A 26052-nucleotide genomic window follows, 5' to 3' on the forward strand; every position below is an offset into this window, starting at 1 on the left:
TATGTGCTTTAGCAGTTCTGTATATCTTTATGACAAAAGAATCTCTTGTTCTGTGCGTGTCGTTATCCTATAGCATTTGGGTGATCCTGTGGTTTAAAAGGACCCAGTTTTTGCTCCTTCCCTCCTCTTTTTATACCTGTCTTATTTAGGAGCCTTCAGATGTCAGCAAGATAGCTGGGTTGGAGATAGCAAGCACTTGGCAGGTCAATCTACGCTGTTAAAGGCTATTGCAAAAGCATCTGGCTTTGCAAAATGTTTGTGTCGGTAATACTGAAGGCATCTCTGAATCAAAACTTCACCCAGCTTTCCCCAGCAGGCTATTTTTATTTTATTTTTGTCTACATAATGTTTTCTCAGGAATTTCATTCCAGCTCATGTTTGCATGGAAATTCTGAATAATGTAAGTACTTTGTAAAATGGAAGAACATTGCTTTACCTCTTTGAAGACTGGCAGAACCTTTCCACAGAATTAGGCATGTAATTCCCAGCAATGACGGGATTTTTGCATCAGATTGCTGTATGTCCTCTCTGAATATGGACCTCTCTGATTGGATATGATTGAATCTGATTGAATATGGACCTCTCAGATTGCTGTATGTCCTCTCTGAATATGGACCATTTGAGGTCATGATTTTACAGTGCTGGTTCATTTAGGTGCAGGGTGGTATAGTGGCACAGTTCCCGTGAGTGTAGGTTGCAAGATCAGACCATCAATGGGAAAACCTGCCAAACTTCATTCTCAGAGTCTGAGCCAGAGACAAATGAATTCTCATCTCTGCTCGGTCTCCTTTTCCATTCATTAGGTTTTCTAGTGTGGAGGGTAATCTGTTTTGTCATGTCTCTTGCCCTGTTTTTTATACAAAACTGGCCTTCTTATGTGTGAATGGCTGTCACTTCTCCAGAACAAATGATACCAGATTCCTGAAGCAAACAATTATAAAATGATTACCTCTTGAGCTGACTTAGCGTGCACATGACAGCTTTTGCCTAGATGCAGTTAACAGCTGGAGGGAATTTCCAGCAGTCAGACATCACGCAAGCCTGAGGAATGCAGAGAGAAGGTGCTGAGGAACCCAGAAATCAGGTGACCACAAGGGTGTGGACTTGCATTAGTGTGCCATCCTAATGGAAAGTACAGCATGATTAGAGGTGAGAAATCCCCAAGTCTCAATAGACAATGTTCCTATAGGTACTGATTTATGCATGGATAGCACTTGAGTGTGCTGTTGAATTTGTGCCAGTACCTCTTTGCCATGTGATATTGACCACAGAAATGATACTATTTGCTGTCTCTTCCTTGTTTTTGTAGTTTAGAAAATACTGTTCTTCACAGCTACCTTTGCCCGTATTCTGATCACGCTTACCATTCAAGAAGACATTTATTTGCTATGAAACTCCCCTGTTCTATTTATTGGTCTTGGTTATGCTGTGGTCTTCTCAAGCTCACTGAAGAGAACTTCACTGAAGAAAATCTGCCGGTACTGCTGTAGGTATTCAGCAAATATTTTGTTCCATCAGGATACCAGTCACAGTCACCTCAAACTTTTTCCTGCCCTGTCCAGAGAATTACTCACTGGTAAGGATTCAGGATAGTTTTTAATATAGGAAGATAATCATGATTGGTATGTATGATTATAATCTGTAGCAAATATGAAATCCCTTACATTAGTTTGTATGTTTTTTGGAATGGTACTGGACCAAAGCTTTGTATTCAGATAGTCCCTGAATTTCTGGGGTTCTGAAAATTTTGTTGTTTTCTCATATGTGAAACCTTAGCCTGTTGCAGAGATGAAAGGTGAAAGGCCCCTTCTCTACCATGTCCAAATTTATCACAGGGGCTTTCAAGCTAGATGCAGTAACATTTAGGTGCTTAACTCTGAGGGGAATTCAAAGCCCAAAGGTAGGGTCTTTATCTGCTATTTGGGAAGTACTGAGGGCATAGGTAAGAATCTCACTGGGTGGAGTGCTGCCTGGAGGTAGCCAAAGGGAAGCTCTAGAGGCTAAAGGTTTGGTGATTCTTTCATGGGCATGATTTCTTAGCAGCAATTACCCTGAAACACAGAATGGATCTTGCCCTTGCTGCAGCCGTTAGCGTCACAGAGAATTCCAGTTGTGTCAGGTGAATTTTATTCTTTATGAAATTATCAGCTGTTAAAATACGTTTTTAGATCACCCCTATCCTTTCAGCTGCATGAGATAGGCATATATTTCCCATGCCTTATGATGGCGGAAAACATTTCTGATGTCCCCGCATTGTCAGACTGTCAAGGGCACAGCTATGTGATTATCATCATTGTGATTTAATTACATTTAAAAGCATTTACTTTCTGAAAATGCTGTACGCTCTCTCTGTCATAATGTTTAGAATGTATCTTTACCATACAGTAGTTATTCTTTAAGGCTCCTTATACCTAGGAAATCTTGTAAAAGAAATATACTGTATAGTAGAAGAGGCGTTTCTTATCTAATGCTGAACTAATTCTTAGAGCTGTGTAGTGATTACTCAATGAGGCACTGGTGGAAGTCTAGAAATGGTTATGGACTTTCCCTCTTGATTTTTTTCCTGATGAGATGGTAGGAATCATGAATATTTATCTTGTAAAACACTGAGTCTCACTTCTACGGCTTCTAGTACTTCATCCCACTGTCTGAATGGGATAGGATTTTGGATGTAACTTCCTTCTACTGCTTCCTGGAGATAGTGATAGGAGAATGAAGCTCTGGGCTGCAGGTAAGCTGTGTGACAAAGCAAGTTCTCTTTGTAGAACACTAAGGGGTTATGCAAACGTGATGTCACCTGCAATTGCCACCAGAACTCTGTTTACAATTTCTTTATTGAGTACAGCAATTTTGTGATTGCTTGTCTTACAGGTGGAGTGAAATCTTGGCCTTGATAAAGTCAGCGGGACTTTTCCACGTTCCTGTCAGTGGAGCCAGGTTGCGTTGCAAATATATGTGCTTGAGCTGCCTGGCTCTGCAGGGTAGGTTATGGGATGCCTGCTGCATTGCACGTGTGCCTCTGTTCCCACCTCTTCAGCAGTGCTGCCTGGATGAGGGGCAGGTGCTGACTCTGTCTGCTGTATTTTAAGCCTCAAGGCAGAGGAAGAAATGGAGGAAATTCCTTAGGTGATGTAGAGAGGAACAGTTTACAGCAGAAAAATAAACATGTGATGCTCTCTTTTAGAGAGAGTTGATTTTATTTTGTTGTTGTTGTTGTTGTTGTTTTTTTAAATAACAGGATCACACTTTACAACTTATGTCATTTTATTATTAAATGTATGTTTTAGCCCAGTAGTGGTCAAATTAAGGATTATTTCACTTTTAATATCCTCATTTTAGGTTGTTTAGAGTTCTTTTGTGAAAGTTCATAAGACTATGGTGGTTATAAATTATTCCCCTCTCCCATCTAATCTAGCCCCGATTTAATATTAGCTGGCAGAACAGATCTTTCTTCTGTGGAGCCAAGGAGGATGTGGCAAATTCCATGCCCAGTTCAGACAAACCGGTCCTCTGTGAGGCTGGAACTGTGCTCCTGCTTGCACTGGTGTAAAATCAGGTGTAAAATCCCTAGTCCCTGCCTCAGTTTGGCTTCTCTGCTCCTCCGCAGCACTGATCTGCAAATGGAGACTCCCGGGCTGATCATTTTCGATGCTGAGCTTTCAAAACGGAGTGTGTATTTGGCCTGTCTTTGTTAAAACTTAGAAAAATTAACGGAGCTTGTTCTGCACATCTGAAATCCCAGTCTTCACGCTTACACAGAACATTTGAGCTAGCTTTATTTGCAAGTCTAACACTAATTCATGAGGCTGAATTGACAGAAAAGGTGGATGGTGTTATTGCCCTTTAAGTAGGTCCTTCCTTTACTTTAGTGGGATTTCTGCTAGTGTCAGTGCTTCGGAGTGTTTCCGTGTTTCTCTCCAATTTGCTCATCTCTCTCTAATGCTAAGGTTTCTCCATAGCTCATTTCTAAAGGCCGCTTCCTTGAGGTTACGGTAAGACCTCAGCTGGACAGAGAGCAAGAAACTGCTAAGAACCTAAACCAAAAATTCCAACGCAAATCTTACCTAACACAAATTACAGGGATTGGTGTTGTATTCAACAGCTTCCTCTGTGATGGCCACACTTACTGTCTGTCACTGCTCAGTTTGCTAGTCTGAACTAAAATGGGCTCTTCGCTGCCCTGTAGATCTCTACCTGTAGACAGGGAAAGAAGTTGTGTCCCCTCGCCTCCCCGTGCTCTCACTTCATAACTACAATCCCAATTATCTTGTCAGAGAGATGGTTTTTATGGGAAAAAGGTAACATATCACCACAATAATTTCTGAACAGAGCTCTTGCCTGAGGACTTGGTGTAGCAGAGAAGGTTGTGTTTTACCTTCAGGCCCTGTACAAATAGAAATAGCTTGAACAGTGAGCCAGCAAAATGTGAAATTAAAGAGGGGCAAATGTACATTTACTTTTTATATAGTCACATTAATCAGGCATATCGTTTTTATTTGGAAAAGACAGCTTTGAGGAAAGTGAAGTCATATCAATTAAAAATGTAAAGAGGGAAAATCAGAGTATTGGTTTTGTGTGTGTATATTGTGTGGTTTTGTTATCTTTTTTGCTTAAGTTCATCACCCATAAGTAGTAGTAATGCATGACATTGCACGTCAATCTATTTGTTGGACTGGAAGAAGCACAGGTTTAGGAAAGGTGAAGGTTCAGTAAGTACTAAGCTTATGCTTAGTGAATATTTTTTTAGTCGTGCAGAATGCTGCTAGCCTTTCTCCAGGGACATGCAATAACGTGAATATAAAAGAATGGAAGGGCTTACGTGGAAATTCTGATGAATTCATTTCTGGCTTTTCAATTCTGTGGGAAAGTTTAGTGTTCTTTCTGAATTCTGACTTCAAAAGGAAATGAGAAGTCAACTTTTCTGATTTTAGATGCATCTCTAAAATGCAACAGAAGGCATGTTAGCTTACTTCCAAAAGTAATGGAATGCCCAAAGTGTAAACCTCTAGAGACACCAAAAAAAAAAAAAACCCTCCCCCCAAACAAACAAACAAAAAAAACCCTGGTACCTGTTGCTTTTAGAAATGCTGTAAGGATAACTTGTGTGCTTTTTGCAATGCTACAACCTTTATCTCTCACTCTGACTTCCCACTATCATTTTTGTGTGTGTGTACACCTGATTCTCTGTATTCTTTTGGGTTTCAAATAGTAGAATTCAGGTCACCACCTCCCTTTTTGCTGAGTAAGGCTACTCTAACAGATAGTTAAGTATTGTTGTGAGTGCCAGGAGGAATGACTGTTTTGTGGACAGATATTGTAGCAGACAGAAGTATTGATTGGGTTTCATTGTAATAAACATTGCCAGATGTTATCTCAGTGTGCACTGTTTACATTAGTAAATAAATAAATCCTCCAGAGCGCAATTATTCTCTATAATGTTTTTGCAAAAGTTTGCTGTTGTCTCCTTTTATATGTCTAAAGTGACCTTCTCTGCTCTCTGTGCAGCTTGAGAAACTAATTAGGACATGTGAACCTAACTGTAAAATTCAAATCCTGATCCACATTCAGATATCACATCAAGGCAGAGTCTAGGATGTGTATGTACTAGCATCTTCCTTTTGGGTACTCTTTCTTCATCTGAGACTCTTTCCCATAGGAAATACGCGAACAGGTTTTTTTCACTGTTGTGTTACTATCCATGCTATTATCCAAGATAAACACCTTGTCATGCAAATGTCATGGTAAACATCTGTGTCCTCTTATTCTTGGCAAAGACTCTCAAAACTGGTGGGTCACTTGGTACACAAAATGGTGATGGGATTCCAACATAGGCAGAGTCACTAGTGCACACAAGGCCAGCGTGTTAGTTATTTAATAAGCTAAAATAACTCTAAGGATCTGAGCTTCCACAAAGGCTAAGACTCACGAGAGTACAGATTTGCTCTTCAGACTGTGAATGCACAGCACATCATCACAGCGCACAGCAGATCAGCGTGGGCCTGTGTGGAGCTCCTGCTTCTACGCTTGGCTGGTGCTGCCTTTTTCCTTGCAAGAGGCATGGCAGATTGAAGCATACTTAGGTTCTGAGTTCTCTTCATCCCTGCTGTAATCAGCTCTCCCTAAAACACCCAGCAAGTTCACAAGAGACTTTTTGAAGTATATCTAGTAACCATAAAACTTCATGTTAAATGAGAGCTGAAAATGTCTACTGGGCCTTCCGAGAGCGAGTTTTTATTTCCAGTGAAACTCTACCTATTATGCTGAAGTACTGGTTCCTTGCTTTGCTAGATTAAGCCATCTTGTAATTTATCATCTTGAGTAATGTGTGCTTCCACAGACGTACAGGTTCCCTTGGCAGGTTGGCTTCCCCTGGAGACTCCCCAAAACATACTTAGAACTTCTGTAGGTTTAGAAAGATGTCAGTGTGTATCTCAGTTCTCTGCCAGTGAACCAATGTTATTAACCTTACATCTCCCAAATTAAATAATCTTTCTCTGTCATATCTTAAGTTTAAATTCATATAAAAGATGTGCTTTTTCCCCCGAACTCTTAATAGTTTTATGGAATGTTGTTTTTGTGTTTCTTCTTTTTTATCAGCTGAATTTAACTGTACTCATTCTCTTTATTTAGCTACATGTAGAATTATTCTGTACATTTTACTGGAACTTCTGTAGTGGAAGTATAGACAAGTTATGTGTTTATGTATGCATAGCTATCCTAAACATTTGGAGGGCTACCCATTTTTAATATTTTGTTATAGTGGACAAGGACCCATATTTATTTTGCATTTTTAGTGTCTCCCCTTCTCATTGGCAAAAAGGGGAAAGAAGAAAAAATGAATAAATAGCAAAGGAAGAGGAAAATCTCACCTTCCCACCTTATTTCTTGTTGTGTATGTGAATGCTTTCAGTGATGCCTCTGAAAACTTTGAAGAGAACTACTTGCTTCTGAAAATGCCTGCATAGCATGAAGAGTAGTTGTCCATTTAAAATGTGGCTCTATTTCTTATCCCACTTTCACTTTGAATAGTCAAGTGCACGTCCAAACAACAGCCACTGAAGGAACAAATTCAAGTTGCATGCAAACATGGCTCATCAACTGTGCATTTTTCCTGTTTCTAAGGAATAAAGATCACAAGTGTGAAATGAAACATAACAGGGAGGCACTGGAGTGCAGATCTGAAGGTGGAATTTGCATTGGCTGCACTTCAGCACAGATGGTAGAAAAACTTAAATCTACTCTTGGGTCCTGAGACCTCCTCCCCTCACACACACACCTCAGGTTAGCGAATGTATCTAAGGGAGGAAACTGGAGCAGGTAATTCCTGAGGGATTCTAACTAGTCATGCTCCCTAAAAGAAGGAGCCATGGGAAATATGCCTCAACATCACTATTTCGTTGGCTGCAATGGGATTTTTGCTTAGTGCAATAGCTCTCCTAATCACCATCTAACCAGTCCTGTCCCTAATAATATAAAAGGTGTAGCACAGCCTTCCTCAGGGTTACTCTTCTGTGAAATTAAGTACCTTAATTGTTCCTCCTATCTAGGCAGGTGAAATAAACCAAAGAATGACTGGAGTCTGCAGTCAATCTGTTTGTGCCCCTTTTGATTTTAAGGGGGAAAGGAGTGTGCATAGGCTTAATGCATCCTCATCAGTAACTGGGATAGAAAACCTTAGCTTTATTTTCCTTGTACTGTCCTAGTCTCTTGGCTCTGTCATAATACAGGGGCATAATATCAGACACCTTCTGGTTTGGGAGGAAAGTTAGGACTCCTGAACTCTTGGAGTTCACATTTCAGGTAAATGTTGCAGCACTTAGCAGATGTGACTACAGGGGAGCTGGGTTTTTCTTTTTGGTGGAGAGGGAGATACGTATTTCCCTGTGCATGCTCCACACTTTCATGCACCGACCCAGTCTTTCAATGATCAGTTCCTGGGATAAGGTGGGAACGTTGTATCCAGGACCAGTTTGGTGTTTTTTTGGCATCTCCTATATTGCTGTGTGCAGTGATGCCAGTTAATGCTCATTGAGGCAGAGGATTTGCGATTCTGGTTCTTGGCCTGAAGTGGATTGAGATTCATAAAATATCATCTCAAATCACAAAGCCACCATGGGAGGTTTACAGCTTTTGTGACTATCTCACTTGGGCTAGATTTGAATCAGCAATCAGGAGGTGAATGGTATTGTTCTTATCCCACTGCCAATTTCCTGAGCTAACATAATCTGTGTGTGTGTGTATGTGTGTTACAAAACTTGATTTTCCAATTGAATGCATCCATCCTTTAAAAACCGGTTAAAAAAACAAAAGACAAAATGTAAAGGAAATTTACCATCCAAAAAATACAGAACAGTGCTAAGGACTTTAAAATATATGTAAACATCAGTTCCTGCCAAGTTAGTCATTACTAAGAGTTAACAACACGGGGGATTGATTGAGAGAATGATTGTTGCTGTAGAATGATGATTTAATAAGAGAAAATCTGATAGATTTGACATGCTACATAAAATGTGCAGAACGGTTATTCTTTGGGAAATTGCAACTTTCATTTGCACCCTTTACAGCCGTGTTTGTTCTGTGCCTTGCCACGTTCCCCTTCTTCCCTGTTATTCTCTTTCGTTGCTGTAAATCATTAGTATTCACCATTGTTACACGTGTCACAGGAAAAAGAAAACGCACGTGCCATTTCCCTTCCTTTTCTTGCCTTCTCTTACGCCTTCATCTGGTCTGTTTTCCAGTGGTCACCCACCAGCTTTGTGCCATAGAGTGCTGTCAAATGTCCTGCTCCCCATCTTGAAAAGATGGCTGCTGAGAACTCAATTTTATTTCCTCTTTGGTACTGTTTTCTCCATAAGCATCCACTCCTCACTGTTCTGGCTGCCTCACTGTTCTGGCTGATTACAATTTACCCGTTACTTAGTCGTAACAACATGCTTGGTGCTTTATAAGGCAGAAAATAGAGGCTGTCTCAGCTCAGAAGTTGTTGTTGTACAGGACAAATAGATGGAAAAGCCCTTCTATTGTTCCCATCTTTATTGATGAGCTGGGTTCTGTCCTTCAGTTTTTCAGCAATAATTTATGAGAAGGTGTTTTGTTGTTTTTTTCCTAAATCTGAAATGCCCAATGCCTCTGAAGATCCTGTTGCAAGTGTTGTCAGTGTGTTTAGTCTTCTGTAAAGCGTGGTGGTTCATGCAGGCCATGCTCAGGTAATAGCGCGACCTAAGCTTCTGTGCCCTTTTCCTGTAGATAGGGGATGCTGATGTCAAAGGCTGGGCTAAAAATGGTCTTCTCCTTGCCTCAGTAAAATCTTGGGCTAGCTTTAGTGGCTGTGTTGTATGAATCATTTAAAAAAATAAATCCTAGGGTCTGATTACAACAAATAAATTCCATAACACCCTATGCACTGTATCTGTTGTCATGCCAAAGAGCATAATATAAAATAATGACTGAGAATGACAGCAATTAAAAAAAAAAAAAAAAAGCAAACAATAGTGTAATTTGACCCTAAGAACATCTTAAAAAAAAAAAAGGTTTAAAAGAAAACAAGGCAAAAATGGGAACATGGACTGGCATTACGGACAGTGCCATGAAACTACAGTCAGAGGTATGAGCCTAGTAGAAAGAAAAAGAGAAGGGGGTTGGGGGGCGAGTTACTTATGAATCAGTACAACTGTGCTTTGTTCTGCATGAGTGTTTTAATAGAGCAAGTGTAATATAAGGATCAGGTGGGCTCGTGGGAATGGAACAAAAGGTTTTGTAAAATTAAAGCAAAATAATTATAGCTCTAGGTGTAGAGTGAGCACACTCCAGCAGTTGATAGCAGGAACCTGCTCAGAATGGGGAAGGGAGGAGGGAGAAAGATGCAGTTGGAAGGTTTTTTGTTTTGTTTTTTAATGTATACGTGCACACACACACGCATAAACATGCATAATATAAACAGATTTATATATGTATGTTAGCAAAGACTTTTAATCCCTGACAGTTGCAAACAACTTCAGAAGTGATTAATAATACCCACACACAAAAACGCATTAAAAAGAAAATTTAAGGAATAGTCTCAAATGAATTAATTAACAACACAAAAAAAATCACAGCGGAATGCTGTCTTTTTAGTCAAATAGAGGACTGTAGTCTAAAATGGAGACAATCCTCTGGCATGGGATTCAAAAATGATCTTCCTGTAAAAGCCCAACAAGGAATATAGACGGAGTGCCACGTACGCCAAGGAACCAAGCTCAAAATCCAGAAGTGGACATGATCTCCTGGGCATCGTGGGAAGGCCGTCATCAATAAAGGCATTAAAGGATCTCCCCTGGTGCTTAAAGGTGTTAAAGGATCTCCCCTGTTTGGGCAAAGCGTTCTTGCAGAAGAGCTGTATCCTACCTGAATTTAAGAGCAGCTTTGCCGGTAAGGTGACAGCTTGGTTGATCCCATGGTGGCCTCTCTGTATCGAGTTGTTTGTTTTTTCTTTCCTTTACCACCCGTTTATAAACATACCTAAGTACACGAGGGTGTGTACACTTAAGTACATGTATATGTGCCTGTAATGTAAGAGTAACCCTCCCCAAAAGAATCCCTGCCGGAGGACCACCATCTGTTTCTCTCTGGGTTGTTGGTTGCCTTCAAAGGTGTAACTAGGGAATGGTTATTTGTGAGTAGTGAAAGGTGTGCATTGTTCTCTGTCGTGTTAGGTTCAAAATGTTCAGAATCTGTTCCTGTTGTGGGCATTGACTTGCTAACAAATATGTAATTTTTCTTTGGAGATTTATCAAGAGAGTTAACAAACACTAGTTCTATTAACTCCCCATGGCATCTGTGGGTTGGGATGGGCTTCTTTCTGCCTATGTGCTGCTATGTGTAGTGTTACAGGGAGCACAAGCGCATACCTGTGATAAAAGGGACCTGTGGAAAGGATCCGGTTTAGTTACCGAACTACACCAGCTTCCCTCCCGTGGTGGAGAAGGCTTCTGACGGGTGCAGCGATTGCCACCTCGTCGCGATGTGAGAGGCAGGCAGTCTGCGGAGAGGAGGCTCTGCGGAGCCCACAAGCTGTAGTAGCAGGCACAGCTACTACAGATGGCTGGCACATGAGATAAGGCCTTGGCAAGGGAGGGGGGCGATCAGCCCTACCTCCCACCACATTTCCCCTTATTCTGCCGTCAGATTTCCCTTATTCCGAGTTTGTTCAGGATAATTGTTCACAGACAATATATTTTTGCGCTCATGCTGTAATCAGAGGCTGTTGTCACTTGAAGCAGAGCACATCTCTTAGGTGGTGCTTACTGCCAGAATGTGGAGGCTGAGATCAGAGTGAAGCTTTATGAGCTCCATTTGGTGCTTTTTACTTCCGTCTTGTTTCTCTCTCTGCAGGGGATGTGAAACTAGATTTGTCCTGTTTCCACAGCAGGGTTTTGGTTTATTTTGTTTTTCCATAGCATTTCATTCTGTGGCGCAAATCCAGAGGAGAGTGTGTTGCAGAGATGGATTTGAATGTCAGACAGAAAGAGTTGTGTTTAATAAACTCTTTGTTGTAAATTATAGAAACTAGAGAGCAGGAGGCCCATGTTTAATACAAACATTCTGTGGTTAACTTATCACTTTAAGTGTTTACCCCGTAACATAAAGAGCAGTGAAACAAGATAACTTTGCTAGAGGGGTTGCTTATGGGGTACGAAGCTCAAGACTGAAATTCCTTCATTGTGAGCAGTCATCTCAAACTTTGTCCACCTTCCATCCTTTTTTCCTCTGGCACATAAATTGATTATCATATAATTCACCCTGAAATTGACTTCCTGTATGTTCTCATTTTGTTCCTATAAGACGTTTGTGGTGATAAGGAGGGTCGGTGGTGTTTGGAATAACCAAAAATCCCGTTACCCCCTATGGTTCAGTATTGTGTTCCCCTTGAATACCTGCCTCCGTCTTCCGTCTTAGAGGTGGCTGCTTAGCAGAACTGAGAGACAATATAGGACTAGTTCAAGAAAAGAAAAAAAAATGTTATAGGCTTTCAGGAAAAAAAGGTGCTTTAGCAATATAAAACCATACTTGAAGATGTCAGCCCAGCATGCAAGCAGCTGAACGTGTAACTCCCCTTATACATAATGACTGCTGCTTATTTTCCTGTGCTCACCAGCTTTTGAAAACTCCTTTCTGTTTGTATCATACCATGAGTTACGTATCTATGTTGATCTCATTTCGAAGTGATTTGTCAACATGAGCCTATTGTGAAATTAAAGGTCAATAACAGGCCAGGCAGTTGACAGGGTAAGCACTGCACGCTGGAAAGGGAGAGGTCAAGAATAGCACATCAAATCCTAAGTCTTCAGATGTGCCTCGTGAGTAGTGCGTTTTGCTGTTTAGGAACAGAGACTCTATAAAGCTTCGGAGTCAAGCACTCATTCACAGCAGGACACAATATGCCAGTATCTGTCACATTCCAAGTCCTTGCAACACTATTGAAGTCAGAGAATTCAAGTCCCAGATTCCTGGCTTTTTTAAAGATCAGCTCATTTTCTTTCTTGTTATTCCAGTAAATCTGACATATGTGCGTGCACACACATACTCATATAGGTGCACTGATTTTTTTTTTTCCAAAGCATGAAATTAAAAACAAACAACAAAAACGTGTTGTTTTTTTGTTTGTTTGTTTGTTTCTTTGTCCTTTTATTTTCTGGCAAAATTCACTTCATAAGTAGTTTATATTCCAGCTTCATTTTCTTCCATTCACCCTCTGCTGGGAGCTAAGTCTAAAGGATTAAGACAGGAACAGGCCTGTATTATATAATTTAATAAATTAAAAGTGTTCTAAATAGCTCTTAAAAAAGAAAGTAGGATTTCCCCTTTTGCTCAGAAAGAACTGATGCAGTGCTGCTTTCCCTCCGTCTACTTTGGAATTCAATGAGCAACAATGTACAGACAGCAGTAGACTTGTATCCCTTTCTTTGCTCTTTCATCTGATTCTCCTGCTCCTAGTCTATAGGAGAATGAATCTAGTCTGGCTAGAGAATTTGTACCCTGCTTTTCTCCTAAGGAAGATGAAGTTTTTTTAGATAACAGTAGGGACAATTTCTGGTCTCATTGAAGTCATTGGCAGTTTTCCAGATGATTTGTTATGAGATTTGGCCTTGAGAAAAAGGATCAGTCACACTCATCTCCTTTTTATTCTGAACTAGAATGACCCATATCACTACCCAGTGATGGCTGCCTAGGATACTAGCAGTGAATTTTTGGAAAACGATCAAAAGTTCAAATATATGCAAGAATGCATGAAACCCACTGTCTAAGCAACCAGAGAGAATGCAGTTGGCCTCAGCAAAATACGTGATTAAATAGAACCAAATAAAATTGGAAGCTTGTTATGAAAGACCATCTATATCCATTTTATTATTTGCCTGTGAAATATTATGTTAGGGTGAGGCCTGGAACAGTCATCTCAAACCTAAATGTAAGTATGTATCTTCCTGCAGTCTCTGAAATTTTTTGATTGCAGAACACTATAAATGGTGCAAAACAAAGTCTATTTTCCAAGTTCCCTACAGTGAACAATTTAAGAGCATTTAGTCTTAGCTGGTATTAGGACTTCATGTCCTCAGAGAATAAATGCTGCCCCTTTGATCTCTAGATATAAAAGTCACTATTTCCCAGGAGCTGGGGAAGATCTGGGGCCCCGGAGCAGAGACAGAGACACAAAATGAGAGCCTGGCAGCCGTGGTCCATTCCCAGCATTGCTGCTGACTTGTTGCAAACTTGGAAAAAAACTATCAGCGGCCCCCAGTAATCCCTATTTTTGAAATGAATTTAAGCGTACTCATCTGTCTCAGCAACGTTCATTAGGGAAGGAAACAAAATAACGTTGAGGTCATATTCTCTGACCTTACTGTAGCTTCTTCCATATTCTTGTGTAAGCAGGTAGTTTGCAAAGTAAATTTGCAGGTACCTGTTTTCGTATATCTATACCCTGTGCAGTGCCCCTTCCTATGGGTAAGGAGGTGGAAAATGATACTGAAATCCTGGAGTTTTCCCTGTCTTCTGGAGGGGAGAAGCTGAATGCAGAGGTGGCAGGTCAAAGAGAATATAAGATTTCATTACAATCGAGGTGTGTCTGTATTTGAAAGCATTTTATTAACATGTTGCTATCCAGAGTTTTCCCTTTCAACATTTCTTGTAGGAGGTGAATTTTCCGGTTGGTTTGTCTTTCCTGTCAAAAAAGTCAAGCCGATTTTTTCTTTCTTCTGATTAAGTGAATAAATGTTAAGAGTAATTAAGCCAAGGAGAGTTTTAAATATTTTTTTTCCCCCTCTTTAATTCCTAACCTAATAAACAAACTGCTTGTATCCATCTCTACAGAGAGATTTTTAAAACCACTGTGCTGAAAGTATAGTGTAAAAACACCAGTTCTCACTTCAGAGTCAAAACCACTTTGATGACCGCCAAACCTCATGTGTTAAACTTGCAAGTAGAAATCATGTTTTTCATTATTTGTTACCTCAAGGTTACTTCAGGGCTAGGGTTTCCTGCGAAGATCAAACAAGGATTTTTTTTTTCCTGTCTTGCACATCCTCACTTGTGCCCAGATTATGCCCTCCGAAAGTACTAAGCGTCAAACTGTGGCCTTGAAGCTGGAGGGAGGATTGTTTGGTGTTTTTAAGGCTCTGATCAGCAGACCAAGAGAAATCTGGGTTCTTTTCCTCGTCTCTGGCTCTGTAACCTTGGAAAAGTCAATATATCTGTGCCTATGTTCCCCAGCTGCAAAGGGCAGGGGATGCTCTTTCCCTGCTGCATGAGGTCCTTTGAAGATAAACCTGTTCTCTGAAACTGATAACGAGCACTAGAAAATGCATGTGTTGGTCAGGTTCCCAGTCCGTGCCCTGAGTGGGGAGTCTTTTCTCGCAGTGCCTAGTCCTGGAGATCTACCAGGAAACCTTCCTTATTTGAAGGCGATCACATAGGGCCTCTGTGCTCCTTCCTGAGTGCACCTTGTCAGCAGCTGCTTCGGAAAACCTCTGCTTCTCCCTCCGCTGTTGCCCTGGCTATTGACTTACAAGAGATCTGTGTGCTCCTCTCATGCTTGAGGGATGTAGAGACTGAAGTTGCCCAGCCTGGCTTAGTACTTTGGAGCTTTTGATCCCCCTTGCAGGGTGAAAAGGGTTGTTTCCAGAGCTCTAATGGAGCATTTTCCTGTGATTTATTATCTGCAAATGCTCGCGTTCCTGATACACTTCTTTTGGAAATGTTTTGCTGAAGCCTTATCCGCATAGGCTGATCATATGTACCCCAGATATAAACAGGAAGGAAAGGTTTCCAGTTCCATCTGCTGTAGTCTAGAACAATTTTATCCACCGTTGGCTGGGGGGAAGAAATTCTGATTTAAAGGGCATGTAAGCTCTGTGTTATTAGTCTGATAGGATAAAGTATTACAGTTTTTCTCCTGGTGAGTTTTTAAACCTGAGCTGAAAATAAGCGCGCTGCATGCTGTAAGTGAAGATGCATAAAACTTAAATAAAAAAAATAGAAGAGAAATAACAGAGCTGGAACTGTGCATCAGTAACGTCTACCGGGCACCTGGACTGTTGGTTAAAATCCCATCAGGGAGAATCTTCTGCCAACTAGCCAGCCAGCTTTTCTCCGGCAACTTTCAACAGAGGTAGATGGGAAACCCCAACAAAAACAGTTGAGCACATGTAAGCTTCTTGTAGCCAGCCAACTAATGGATGCAGTCTCTTCACCGGGGCCCAAAATCCCTTTTCCATTTGGTAACAGCCTGTGCAGGCTGACCTAAGTGACATCTCCAGCTTACCAAGCCACTGTTCAGCCTTCCCAAAGACATCCTTGGCTCGGGTCTGGATCAGAGGCACGCCTTTGTAAATTTTGTGTTGGTGGCAGGGATTCAGGTAGAAGTAGCTCAGGTTTGTATCAGGGTTTACTGTTCAGAAGCTGGTCTGTGCATTTAGGTAGGGATTTACTGGATAAAGGCATAGCATTCAGCAGCTGAATTTTAACTCTCCCGGACCACTTAAATCATTTGTTACCCACTTAGTGCACCTAAACACGGGTGTAATTTGCTGGGTGTGTTTCTCTTTTCTTCAAAGTTAAGATGATGTTCTAAGGTTACTATTGTGAGTTCTGCTTTCCTCTTCTGAAGCAGCTGAAACTGCTCAGTGTTAGTGCTGTAGTGGTGACACGTGGCATGGATAGTGCTGAGGGTCCCTTCTGTGGGGAGATGGGATGGGGACGTTGGTACTGTGAGCTGTTGTGGTCCCCCAAAAAGCACCAAGACATGTTAAGAGATTTTTCTTACTGGACATCACCACAGAATGTCTGGCTGGCTTCTGAAAATAAAATAATAATAATAAAAAAAAACGAACTTTGAGAGCAAATAGGAGCTTCTAGCAGGGAGAAAAAAAAATAGTCCAAAGGGGAAGTTAAAAAGTTACACTGACCACGTACCTGTGTTTCTGTCAATTGCATTTGGAAGGGTTTCTCCCAAAAAGTGTGCGTTGAGGCGCGGGGCTGCCTGCAGCCCTGCTGCCGACACACGGTGACACGCGAGTGAGGAGGGCCGGCTGCACTTCTTTCCTCCCCCGGGGGACGGCTGTGAAGGAAGGGAGCCGATCACAGTGTGCGAAGTCTGAGAAGTGACAGTGTTTTGCGCTCACGGCAGCTACACGAGGTTACCTGAGGACAGTGTCTGGCTCTACTGGCTGATTGCTATGAGCATGTTAAAAAAAAAAAAAAAAAAAAGGCAGCTAATGGGGGCACCTCCTAAGCAAACCAGATATCCCTTTTACCGTGCAGTCCCTGTTGAGAAGAGTATAATTTTACATTAATTACACCGGATAAGTAAGAATTTGTTATGTTCTGGCTTGATCCAGTAAATTCCCATTTAACCCAGTTGTTCCTATTAAGTGTGTCAGCTCTTCTCTCAAAAGCTCGGCTGTGCAAAGACAAATTAGTGTATTAACGTGAAAATACGTGCTTTAAGACAACAAAAATTAGGAAGCCCTTATCCATTGTTTTCAGAAAGAATTATTTATTGTGGAATATTGCAAAGTACGCTGGTTGCTTACAGTTGTTTATAAAAAATCAAATTTATTTTTGTTCGTGCTGTTTATTTTTTTTGGTTGTAAGCCTTAAGAACAAAATTCTGCTTGTCACTTTCATTCTCTTTAACGTACTTTCATTTTGTTTAAAGTTGATTTAAAGTTTCATTTTCAGATTCTCATATAAATACTGAAAAAAAATAAATGACCTGAAAGTACCTCCTAAGACTGATCTCCTTTTCTGTGCTCTCTCTTTAAATTATACGTAACATATACTAGACAATAGTCAGATCTAACTCTGGACTGCTTTGTTTATGTCAGTTTAAGTCGAAGCCTAGGGGAGAACCATTAGTTTATCTTGCATGCATTTAGGATGTGCCTCCGTTCATCCAAAGTTGAGTGTATTTTCAAAGACTTTCCCATTGGAGTGCAGGCCCACTGCTTTTAAAGACTTAACAAGGAGATGACCCTTTCTGAAAACACGTTCTCAGTTGCAAGGTTCTTTAAAATGTTTATCTGTCTTATTGAAACCAATGAAAGCTGCGTTGTTTATGTCCCCGGATACGTGACAGGACCTAAGTGTGCATTTTGAAGCTCTCCTGTTTTTGAGAGCACCTATGTAGCTAGGTGTATTAACCCTCAGGTGTATTTTGTGTCACATTTTCACAGGGAAGTCAGGTTTAGGGAAGAACAGAGAAATGTAATTGTAGGGTTTTTAGTTTATTTGTTTTACCTTTCATGTGCCACTTGTTTCATCATTCTATTTCACTTTTTTTTGGATGGTGTTTTGTGTGCAGAAGGTGGTCTCAGGTCTCATAGATCTCCTTCTGTTGTGTTATGGTTGGACAGGTGGGTTTGGGGAGGAAGGTTAAATAATTTCTAACATGAAACAATAACTTTGGGCATATGAGATATGTACGTACAAGAATCCCAAAGATGTCTGGATTGATTGAGCACATTTTTCACTTGTTGCTTTTTAGCAGCTGATATATATAGCATAGACACAAAATAAATGCATTATACTAGGGATGTTTGATAACTCTGATTCTATTTGTGCTCAGAATGTGGTATTCTAGAATGCATGGTTGTATATGAGGAATTGTTACATTTTATTGTTCATTATACATTTTACTTCTTGAGTAGAATTTTTCTCAGAAGCTGTGGGTGCCCCATCCCTGGCAGTGCTCAAGGCCAGGCTGGATGGGGCTTTGGGCAACCTGGTCTGGTGGGAGGTGTCCCTGCCCATGGCAGGGGGTGGAACTGGGTGGGTTTTGAGGTCCCTTCCAACCCAAACCATTCTGTGATTCTACAAATGTGATAGTTCGGTTTTTCTACCATATCATACGAAATGCATGCAGTACTTCTAAATGCACTAAAGTGTCCATGACGTGATGTCAATTTTCAGTCTTTGGCCCACAATTAGTTTTCACTCACGTAAGAACTAACCAGACCCAAACTGACTTTGAAAGATGACCTGGTTGTATCCTAAAATGGATTTAAATGCATTCTTTCTCATATTGTTCAATCCCAGGTGGGTCCCTTTTTTAATTCTACTCCCTATAAGGGTGTTCCTGTTTTGTATTTCAGAACCTGGATTTTCATTTAGCAATTAATGTGGGTGATTCAAGTCACTCCTTCTGTATTTTATTAATTTTTGCCAAATATAGTATTTCTCTGCCTACTGTTGATTGAGCAGAATGGAACTTGCCTACACAAAATTTCTTAGGAAATACAATTTGCACATCCAGATTTCTAACTACACCCACTCTCCCCATTATTGCAAGGTGTTAATCTAGTTGTATGATGCTGCCTGCACAGATGCATACCCTCTTTAAAATAGGTTACGTGCCTAAATCCTTGAGAGAGAGCTCGAATGCTGAATTTTTCTAGGTCTTTTTGCTCACTGAATATTTAGCCCTTGTGGTTACTTTAACAGTTTTTGTGAAGGCTTTTCCGTGTTTTTAGAAAGTGCTTTTAGTGAGTAGTTTAATCCTAAACAGCAACTGAGTTCTGTTGCAGCAAAAGCAACTACCGATTTTAAAAGTAATTTTAAATTTACACATATCCATTTTGGCAGTACTTTTGATTTGAGCAGTTCTCTTCCAGAAATCTACCCTGGAGAAAATGTTTTTAATCAGGTTAAAATGGAGGCAAGATAGAAAAAAAAAAAATGTTTGCTGTGGCTTGACTGCAGCACTGCTAATGAGCTCTGCTCTAATACATGAAGGAACATATGGCCCCCATCTGAATACAAACTGGACACAAAGCAGTAATTCAGCTGAGATGTCCTGAATATTGTAAACTGGGTGAATGTGGTTGAAGGTGTTTATAAACGGTGGCTGAATCCCACACACTGACTCACTGCTTTCTAATGTCCGGGGCTCAAGGTGCTATTTGTAAGAGTATAGAAAATGACCAGTAGAGGGAATTCTTAATTAATGCTAACAAAATAGCTAACTGAAGTGTTATGTTATGAAGAAAAGACTTCTTGTGCTCGTGACGCAGCAAGAGACGGATTATGGAGAGGGCGAGTTAGGAGAAGAAAAATCACAGGACAAGCAAATTGAGTATTTACTGGCAAATAATTGCTCTCTTAAGCTGTGGCTCTCTTCCTAAATTCTTGGCATTCCTGAGCACTAGAAGCATTTTCAAAAAATGCATCGTTACAGAGTAGATGTAAAAAAAAACCTCAAAGGCTGATGTTACAGGCTTGTGCAGGTAAGAATGTGTGTTACTGCATGTATTTCTTTTGAAGCTTTAGATTGACCATTGTATGTGGGAGTGCTGCCTTTTTTTTATTCTGTTTCTGAAGAAGAGATATTTTGGTTTCACAGCTATATTTCGTCTGAAAGTTGGAATGGTGGAGATAGTCTTCTAGGTTGTAGTGTATGCTTTTGTGTCAGCAAAGATATACCGATGTACAAGGAAACAAAACAAACTTTTGGCAGAGAGCATACGGCCCGATTTTATTTAGTTTAAATGGGTTCCGGCTTTTCTAAAAGTGCCTCTACTTAAACATCTCCACAGCAGCTGAGTGTGGGGCAGAAACATATGCCCCTACGTGCTTGCATTTTGCTACAGTCTGATTTCACTGGAGGAATGCTTGGGAGATTCTGCAGGGACAGAAGTTTTTCTAAGTAACTCTCAGAGGCTGCCTGCATCTGTACATCTTCCCTAGGCGTATCTCCCCAAGGAAATGAGATTTCTGGGAACCCACTCTGCTCCTGGATGCAGTTTGTGTTACCTGTCTCCAGTTCTGTGTTTGTTTGTTTGTTTGTTTTTAAATTTAGACACCTTCAGCCAAGTTTGATGAGTAAAGGTCTCCAAGATGCCAAGGCTTCCACAGATTTTGTGGAACTAGGCAGCTCGTTAAAGGTGAAAGCCTCTTTTAATGACCCCGCTGAGGGAGAGGCTACCTCACAATTTTACCAAAATTATACATCGGAGACCCAACATGGACAGAAATCCATGAGAATGCAGGCTCATTTGGCTGTCTGTGAGCTGGTACAACTTCATGAGAATCTGTTTTTTGTTTATCCCACATGTAAACTTCATTTTATAATAGTAAAAAGGTCTGTTAGAGCATGGAGATCTGTAGATGGTTAACAGTGCTCTGCCTTAAATTTGATTCTTTTTCACATCTTAATCAACAGATAAAAAAAAAACCTGTCATTAGCATTTTTTGTTATACCTACAAAATCTTATTCTTCTTTTCTGCCCCCACTTTGTTATGTGCATTAAAATAAATGGCCAAAATAACCTCACATTTCACAAGTAAATAAAAATAGCGTGTACTCCTGAAGAGCAGAAATGTTCTTTGATTTTACAAGGATCTGATTTTGGTTGTACAAACTCTATCGTGTGGGGTATTTAAGTTGAACACCGGACTGATGAACATATATGCATTTTAGACACCACTCTGGAAAGCTACGCCAGTAGCATCCCAGAACCCAGTATCAGGTCCATCAAAAAAAAATTGCCGAATTTCTGCTAAAGAGTAAGTGATTTAACCTTTCCCACAGGGGTAGTTTCTCCTTAATAGGTATCAAATTGAAGTTGGCTTTTGTCTTTAAACACGGGCAGTTTTCAGTCCTCATTCCTTACTGTACCATAATTGTGGATATTCTGTTTATTGACTACTGCTAATAATTATTTCTACAATTATATTATTATTATGTTTTTTATTATTGTTAGTATGGCAATAATTAGTCCTTTTTCATACCCTCATAAAATCTTGGCCCTTCTGCTGTCTTGGGTGCAGAGTCCTGCAAGTTAATTATATAGTATGTGGATAAAAAAATAATAATCCTTTTATTGGTTTTAATGTTCTGCCTTTTAGTTTTAATGACTGTCCCCTCTTTTCTTGGGAGGTCAGATTTATTTTATTTTCTCTGTGCAGCTACATTTATATCACTTCTCCTATGTTCAGTCTTTTTCATTTTCTCTGTCAGTTTGAAGCTTTCTAAACTTTTTGCATATGGAAAGTTCTTGAGGGCTTTAATGAGTCTTTCTACTCTCTGAACCCTTTTTGTTTCTTTTACATCCTATTTGAGACAGGGTGATCAGGGTTGACAGCAAAATCCAGAGGGATGGCATAACACCAACTTATGTAACAGCATTATAGTATTCTCCAAAGTATTTCCTTTGGACCACCAATCTGCACGAGGCGCTGAGCAATCCACAAAATCCCCGGTTCCTTTTCCTGAGTTGGGTGCTGTGAACTTACCGTGCCTCATGAGACGAAAGCGGTGCGAGTTATTTCTTTATTCCTGATAATAATAGGAAACTGATAGCCGAGGAAAAGCTAACTACAGAATCCTATGAAAAGTTTTTTAAAGTCAGAAGGGAGATCTGCGGAGAGTGATCATTGTACCTTGTGTGTAGTAAACTGGAAGGCTTCCACAAGATGGTGATGGCTGACATCGAAAGGAAGTACAGCTTGTTCTGTGGCTTCTAGACCATCTGCAAGTGACTTGCAAGAGATGAGAGGATGCCAAACAAAAGCACAATTGTGATATAATGGAAGTATGAATCAGGCACTGGTCTACTCTTCCTGGAAAAAACAGGCGAAGCCTGGGTGGCGCTCTGAGACTTCATTCAATAGAAAGAGATGAATTTCAGGCACTAATTCAAGATGAGAAGTCTTGTTAAAATGGCTAGATCAAGCTTTTTTTTTTTTCAGTTTAGATTGTTGAATTTTTACCAATTTATTTTTATTTCTGCAACTATATAGAAGCATGTTATAGAAATGTGTAATAAAAAGTCTTTGGGTCCAAGTAGAGCATATCTAGTTGACTTTTGTTGGAAGCAAGCTAGTTTTATTCCCATTCATTTCCTCTCAGTTCATCCCTGTGACCCTTTTCCCTCCCCATCTTGCCCCTCTCTGCCTTTCTCCTGGAATTTTCTTCTTTAGTAAAACTTATGACTGGCCTGGTACGTTATACTACAGTGCAAATGATCACATTCAGCATTAAGGTGATAAAAAATACTTTACTGTCTTCTCATTTGCCCAAGAGGTAACAGTGTTTTTGAAAAGCAGATGGTTGACTAGAGAGCCCTGAGGTATCACAGAGCTAACAGGTGCAGCTCCCTATTCAGATTCTGCAATGCAAAGAAATCTTATTTCCACACAAGTCAGAAAAAAAAGGAGAGACAGTAAGAAGGTGGGCTCAGAGAGTCCAGATGCATACATTTTAAAAATGTATTTGTGGTAGATGATGCAGGGACAGCATTTGTATGCTGAAAGAAGCAATCTATTGCTAAGAACAAGGTAAGCTTTATGGATAAAGCAGAGTGCTGAAAGGTAGAGAACTGCATTGAGTTCTGGTGTAGTCGTTGACCAGCCAAGTAATTTGCACAACTCTATTTAGGTCTGTTTTCCCCCCCAAAAAACAGAATGCTATCTGAGGAATAATGAATGTATGCTTCTACAGACCATTGTGAACCCTGTATTGGGAAAAGATAAGGAAGGAGAGGTATATCACTGTTGAAACACTAGATACAGAGGCAACTCAAAATGTGTTTCTGGAATGTATTTAATGCCTCAAGCAAAACACCACATGTAGGTCATCAGTAAAGAAGGAAAAATCACACCACTACCAATACCTCTTTCTAGTCCTGCGTCTCCTAACTTATGGGTTTAACACAGGATTGTCAAAAAAAATACAGCCAGCATTCAAGTGGTTAAGGAGCTATGTCTGCACCTTTTGAGTTCCTCACATTTTGACAGAGCTGGGCTTCTGTGAGCTATTGATAACTTCAGATGCAATTTATTTGGGGTTTTGTTCACGTTACCATAAATCCCAATTTGAAATGAAAATGGCCAGAGAATATAAATGCTTCATTATTAATAATATCATTAATAAAGCCATTAGGCTCTAATTTTGTGATTTTAAGCTTGAGCTGTCCAAGTGAAATCTGTGGCCTGTGCTTACTGAATAAGGGCCGTAGTGCAGGACTGGGAGCACTTCATTGTCATGGGTGCTTTAAACACGTTTCATCTTGGGATATCAGAGGACTTTGTGGTGTTATCTTTCTCTAGAGATCACAAGAGTTATCCTTGCAGAAGCAAGTAATTTATACAAGGTGATAAAATGACTTTTAGAGTGCTGGTGACGGAAAAGATAGAGACCTTAACTTCTAGCTTTCTCAACAAAGTACAAGAGAAATAGGGTCTTTCATTTCAGGGAAAAAGTAAAGGTAAAGGAAACCAAGAAGATAACTAATCAGAATTTTATCTAGTTGTGAGAAATAAGGAAGGAACAAATAATGCACTTGGTCCTTACTGCAGGCATTCAAGTCTTTAAATTTTAGATTGCAAGGAAAGCGTGTAGTTAGTCTATTAGAAAACAAATTCACAGTAATCATAATCACATTTCAAAAAGCAATGAATACAGGTATGAGAGAGCATTATAGATAATCTGATGCAAAAGTTTTTCCAAGAGTTATGGGATCTGGTACATCACATTCACAATTTTTCCATAAAAATATTTTTCCATTAGTCATCAGGTTGGAACAAAGTTCATAAAAATTGGAAAAACAAGTCATGCGATCTATAAAACATTTTGAAAAGTTGAAATGAAAAAGATGAATTGGATGGAAAACTTGCTGAGCATTTGAGAGAGAAGAAAGTAACAGGGAGATTTTTTTTTCTGCATTTGTTTTAAAGATGGAGTCTTGATGAAGAAAATACTGCAGCCAACTGCAAATACATGATACTCTTAAATAAAAGATTGCTCTCCTTTTCCTATTTTCAGACAAATTGCCTTCGTGGTCCTGGTCCTTTCGTTCCACACAATCATCGACTGAGCTGAAGGAGATCTCCCTATAGCTGTGAGTAATAATGAGGCTTTAGCATTTCTTTGCACATTGCTACTAGAAAGTGACCTCTCTCACTAGAAGGCTCACCTTTTCATTATAAAGGTGTTACTACTTTTCTGCATATTTAAAGCATTGCTCGAGTTTCTATGTGATTCTTTTCCTATGAAGCAAGAGAAAAATTCAAGCTAACGTAAGTTCCAGAGAGCTTCTTTAACCTTGGATGTGAAAGGTGGCCAGTGATAGAAAGGAGCTTTGAAGGACAGCAACGATTACATTTAGGATTGTACTTAGAATGGTGTAAAAATGATGCAAGAAACCAAGAGAAACGCCACAAACACACCCTATTAGGGAGATGTCAGTAACACAGAATGAGAGCTGCTGTCCAAAACTGCTTGAGTTTTGACAGCCTTGTGTGATGACATCTGAAATGTAAATAGATGTCAGGCAGTGCTAGTGTCCTTTTATGAAGACATTTATTCTGTCGATGGTGACTTTTCTCCTTGTACCAGTTTGTGTACTCTCCTGTGACATAGAACTGATGTGACCTCGTGAAATTCCAATAAGAGAGGAAATCAGGTAGACAGAATGGATGCTACTGCAAAGGACAGATTACCTAGTTCTCTAAGAGGTAAAGGACATGGTGGAGTGAGTCAGTCCTCACAAAATGGTGCCTGAAGTGAGATGGATAAATGGAGATCGGACACAACTTGCAGCTCTAAGTGCTGTGAGGAGGTGTTACCACGTGGTGGATTTACCTGGGATTTTTGAGCTGGCAGGCAGAGGGGTTTGGGGGAAGGAAGGCTTTTTATGATCAAGCAGTAGTATAGCTCAAAGCAGCACTGGTTTTATGTGTGTGAATGATAGACAGTGGTGAAATGGAGTACAGCAGAATCCTAAACCAAGTGATTGTGATAGGGCAAATTATAGGGGGATTTATGCAGGGATCTCTGCAGCTATAGCTCAGATGATTCAGCTGCGCTTTTTCTTTGTCTCACCCTCTTCCCAGTTTATTTTGTATTATGTATCACTCCTATAACTGTGTTCTTTGTTGTTTCTCTCCTGACATGTTAAATCCCACAACGCAGTCTAGTCTTGATGTTTTCCTTCTCTTTCAAAGAGTCCCAAGAGAGAAAAACAAGGAAGGTAGATGTATTTGACTTTGGAAAATGAGTTGATGCCAGTTGCAAAGGAAATAAAATATATCACAGGGGTCTGCTAAGGGGTGGGGAGTGAAAATATTGCTCATTTGTGACAAAAGATTGCCTCGAAGATTGCTTCAGCTTGATCAGTCTGAAGCCCATGTCTCACTGTTTCCATTACAAAGGCTTTAATGTTCTTGTTTCTTTTGGAAAAGGACTTCATCTATTTTGAAATAAATCCAAGGCTCCCCAAATGTACTGTTTGCTTTCAGGCTCAGCACATGAGACCTATGCACTGGGGTCACTTTGTAGAGGGGTTAGAAGAAAGTACATGATTTAGGTGATGATCTGGGATAGCCAAGGAGTCAGAATGTGACAGCCCCATGGCAGCTGAGGAGCCACAGTGTTCCACAGATATAGTGTGTCCTGCTTCTGCGAGGAATTTGAATATTGGGGACACTGGAGCATTGCAGCACACGGCCATGGCTTCCACCCTGCTCTGGGCAATGGATGTAAGCAGTGTGCTTAGCAGACAGGAGAATAAGCTGTCCAGC

At 40.3% G+C, this 26052-nt stretch overlaps 1 protein-coding gene across 22 annotated transcripts in view; it reads left to right on the forward strand.

The window, feature by feature from the left end:
- The window catches only part of ZBTB20 (zinc finger and BTB domain containing 20), a 458760-nt gene that overhangs the window by 145068 nt on the left and 287640 nt on the right, over positions 1-26052 (forward strand). For 20 of the 22 annotated variants that reach the window (XR_004747391.1, XR_004747392.1, XM_035314837.1 and 17 more), the window contains one exon: positions 24296-24371. The gene's annotated coding sequence lies outside the window, so the exon portion shown is untranslated. Of the gene's footprint in view, positions 1-5195; positions 5220-19335; positions 19758-24295; positions 24372-26052 lie in introns of those variants that run through there. The other 2 variants (XM_035314853.1, XM_035314854.1) reach the window with 2 other exon arrangements.

This window comes from Oxyura jamaicensis, chromosome 1, assembly GCF_011077185.1.
Source record: "Oxyura jamaicensis isolate SHBP4307 breed ruddy duck chromosome 1, BPBGC_Ojam_1.0, whole genome shotgun sequence".
Lineage (NCBI taxonomy): Eukaryota > Metazoa > Chordata > Aves > Anseriformes > Anatidae > Oxyura > Oxyura jamaicensis.